This window comes from Crocuta crocuta, unplaced genomic scaffold, assembly GCF_008692635.1.
Source record: "Crocuta crocuta isolate KB4526 unplaced genomic scaffold, BGI_CrCroc_1.0 scaffold530, whole genome shotgun sequence".
Lineage (NCBI taxonomy): Eukaryota > Metazoa > Chordata > Mammalia > Carnivora > Hyaenidae > Crocuta > Crocuta crocuta.
In genome coordinates, this window is record NW_027531004.1 from 35,304 (window position 1) to 40,019 (window position 4,716).

Genomic DNA, 4,716 nt, shown 5'->3' on the forward strand with positions numbered 1-4,716 from the left:
TGTCTCATTATTCATACATAAATTTGTAGCTAGACCTGTTTGCTGAGTCACCATCTCAGGAAGAAGTTCTTTTCAGGTCCATCACTTGTGGTCTAAAAGATATTCCCAACTCTGTTCTGGGCTGTGTTGGCAGTATTCTGAAATGTCTTTGTGTTCCTTATACCAGCAAGAGATGAGAGATTATACCACCCAGGGCAATATCCTGGAACAGAGAGAAGTATCAGTCACATAAACCAGTCACATGAGGTATGTTGCCCCTGAACTCTGTAGTTAGCTGGAGTATGGACTTATTCCAGAAGCAATACATCCTGAACTCTGGACCTTATATAATCATAAAATATATTTTACTTGTGATTGTTCACTTACTCACTTGAATACATGCACACTTTTTCTTGCCTCTGTCTAGATTTCCAATGCATTATTGAATAGAAGTGATAAGGGTGGATATCCTTTTTGTTACTGAACAAAAGGAAAGATCTGAGACTTTCATCATTTTTTAATTAAAATTTTTAATGCTATTTATTTTTGAGAGAGCCAGAGACAGAGTACAAAGAGGGGAGGGGCAGAGAGAAAGGGAGACACAGTATCTGAAGTGGACTCCAGGCTCTGAGCTGTCAGCACAGAGCCTGATGTGAGGCTTCAATTCACAAACCGTGAGATCATGACTTGAGCTGAAGTGGAATGCTTAACCAACTGAGCCACCCAGATGCCCCAAGACTTTCATCATTTAATATGATGTTATTTTTATAAATGGTCTTCATCAGTTTGAAAACATTCCCTTTTATTCCTAGTGTGTTAAGTGTTTTATTTTATTTTAATTAGGAAAAGACATTGGATTTTATAAGAAAAAATTTTTTAACATTCATTGAGATAGCAATGTGCTTCTTCTCTTTATTCTATTAATATGGTGTATTATATTGATTGGTTTCTGTACGCTGAACCAACTCTGCATTTCTAGAGTGAATCCCACTTTGTTTTCATGTATAATCCTTTTAATATGCTGCTGGAGTCAGTTTGCTACTATTTTGTTGAGGATATTTACGTCTATATTCATAAGAGCTACTGGTCTATAGTTTTTGTTTCTTGTGATATCTTTCTCTGGCTTTGGTATCAGGGTAATTTGACTTCATACATTAAATAAAAAGTATTCCCTCATTTTCTGTTTTTTGGAAGAGTTTGAGAAAGATTAGTGTTACCATTTCTTCAAAACTTTGGTAGAATTCACTAGTGAAACCATCTGGGCTGGGCTTTCTTTTTCTTTGATAGTTTTCTAAATATGAACTCAGTCTATTATTATAGGCATATCCATGTTTTCCATTTCTTCTGGAGTCACTTCAGTAGTTTGTGTGTTTCTAAGAATTTATTTCATTTAATTTACCTAATCTAGTTTATCAGCATTTATTCATAGTATTCCTTTATAATCCTTTCTATTCTGTAAAGCTTATAATAATGTCTCCTCCTTCTTTCTTGATTTCAGTGTTTTAAGTCATCTCTTTTTTGCTAAATGTTTATCACTTCTGTTGATCTTCAGAAAACCAGCTTATGGTTCCATTATTTTCTCTATTGTTTTTCTATTAATCTATTGTGTCTTCACTTTAATATTCATTTCCTTCCTTCTGTTTGCTTTTAGTTAGCTTTGTTTAGTTTAGTTTGTTCTTTTATTTCCCAGTGTCTTAAAGTGGAAGTTTAGGGTATTGATTTGAGATCTTATTTTTTTCCTTTTTAATGTAGTTATTTATAGCTATAAATTTCTCTCTTGGCTCTGTTTTCACTGCATACTATGAATTTTGGTGTTTTTCATTTTAATTTTTGTTCATATCAAAGTATTTCCTAACTTCTTGTAACTTCTTCTTTGACCCATGGGTTGTTTATAAGTGTGTTTAATTCCCGCATATTTGTAAGTATCCTAAATTTTATTTTGATACTGATTTTTAGTTTCATTTCATTGCAATAAAAGAACATATTTGTATGACTTTAATCTTTTTAATTTATTAAGACTTTTTCTAACATATTGTCTATCTTGTAAATGTGTATTCTGCTACCATTGGGTGGAGTGTTGTAAGGATGTCTGTTATGTCCAGTTGGTTATAAAGTCTACTATTTCCTTGTTATAATTAAACTAGTTGTTTTATCTATCTATTAAAAGTGGGATATTGAAATCTCCAATTATTACTGTTGAACAATTTCTCCCCTTAATCCTGTCAGTTTCTCCTTCATGTATTTTGGGACTTAATTGTTAGGTACTATACATTTATAATTGCTGTATCTTATTTATGGACTGATACTCTTTCATTATATAATGTTTTTCTTTATCTCTTGTAACAGTGTTTGCCTTAAAGTATATAAAAGTGTGATATAAGTATAACTACTCTAGCTCTCCTTCATTTATTGTTCACATGGTCTTTTATTTTCAATCTATTTATGTCCTTGAATATAAAGTGAGTCTCTTATTGAAAATATGTAATTTTTTAATCCTTTCTGACAGTCTGCCTTTTATGGAAGAGTGTAATCATCTACATTTTATGTAATTACTAATAAAGAAGACCTTTTACAATTTTGCCTTTTCTTCTGTGTATCTTACTTCTTCCTACCAATGGTTCTATTTATGCTTTCTTTGTGTAAAACTGACACTGCCTAATGTGCCATTTTAGTTCCTTTTTTGTTATAATGTTGTATAATTTTAGCTTATATTGTTATTTATTTCACCAGGAATTACAACTAACATATTAACTTATAAAAATCTGGTTTATATTATTTTATCTCAATAGTGTACAAATTTGGGGTCCTCCACCCCTTTTATGCTGTGGCAAATTATATCTTTATGCATTATATGCCCATCAGTTTAATATATAATTATTGTTTTATACAGTTGCTTTTTAAATCAGATAGGAAAAATATAGCCAAAAATACATGTATATTTGTCTTAAATTTACCTAAACAGTTCATTTTACCAGTGTTTTTGTTTCTTTATATAGATTTCTTGTCTAGTATCCTATCATTTTGGAATTTTTGTGTGTGTGGGATAGACCTATTAGCATCTAACACTCTCGGTTTTTGTACATTTGAATATGTCTTAGTTTGTCTCTCATTTTTTGAAGGATATTTTGCTGGATATAAATATTTTGCTTGATAAGTTTTTACTTTTAGCTCTTCAAATAGGTCATTCCACTGCCTGTGGACTCCATACATCTTTTTAAAAAATTTTTTTAAACATTTATTTATTTTTGAGAGACAGAACATGAGGAGAGGAGGAGCAGAGAAGGAGACACAGAATCCAAAGCAGGCTCCAGGTTCTGAGCTGTCAGCACAGAGCCCAATGCAGGGCCTGAACCCACAAACCATGAGATCATGACCTTAGTCGAAATTGGACGGCTAACCAACCAAGCCACTCAGGTACCCTTATGGCCTCCATAGCTTCTGATAAGAAATAAGCCGGTAATTTTATTGATGATCACTTCCCCATGGTGAGCCATTCTATAATTACTGCTGTCAAAATTTTATTTTTATGTTTATGTTTTAATTTCAGCAGTTTGTTTATGATGTGTGTCAGCACAAATCTCTTTGAGTTTATCCTATTTAGAGTTTGTTCAGCCTTTTGAATGTATAGATTAAAATTTTTTATCAAATTTTGAATGGGTTTTCCCATTAGTCTTTCAAATATTATTTCTGGAACTTCTGGAAGTCCCATTATATTTATTGATATACTTGATGGTTTCAGACATTTCTCTTTGGCTCTGTTGATTATTATTATTTTTCTTTCTATTCTTCATACTGGTTAATCTCAACTGACCCACTTTTAAATTCATTATGATTATGTTATATCTTCTGAAACCTGATGCTGAGTCTCTCTAGTAAATTATTTATTTCAATTATTCCAGAATTTCTGTTTATTTTTCATAATTTCTCTTTATTGATATTCTCAATTTGGTGAGACATCATTCTTATAATTTCCTTTAGCACTATAGACATGCTGTACTTTAGAGTTTTTATTTACCCTTTCTTGATGGATTGAGCTTTGAAATCACAGAAGAAAGTTGGAAGAACTACTACCAGCAATGGGAAACTTACAAATTGTGTGGGCTTGAGTGATCCTGTGAGCAAAGGATCAAGAGGATTTGGTTTTGTAACTTTTTCATCTATGACTGAGGTGGATGCTGCCATGGCTGCAAGACCTCATTCAACTGACGGGAGAGTGATTGAGCCAAAATGTGCTGTTGCAAAGGAAGAAGCTGGAAAATGAGGGGCTCATGTAACTGCGAAGAAGCTGTTTGTTGATGGAACTCTAAAAAAAGATACTGAGGAATATCATCGTAGAGATTACTTCAAGAAATATGGGAAGATTGATACCATTGAGATAATTACTGATAGGCAGTCTTGAAAGAAATGAGGTTTTGGTTTGTTACTTTTGATGATCATGATCCTATGAATAAGATTGTGTTGCAGAAATATTATACCATCAGTGATCATAATGCAGAAGTAAGAAAGGTTTTGTCTAGGCAAGAAATACAGGAATTCTGAAGTTCTAGAAGTGGAAGAATAGGCAACTTCGGTTTTTGGAGATTCTCCTAGTAGTGGTGGAAATTTTGGACGAGGACCAGGAAGTAATTTTATGGGAGGATCTGATGGATATGTAGTGGTTGTGGCTTTGGGGATGGTTGTAATGGGTATGGAAGAGAACCAAGAGGTGGAAATTTTGGAGGTAGTCATGATTTAGTA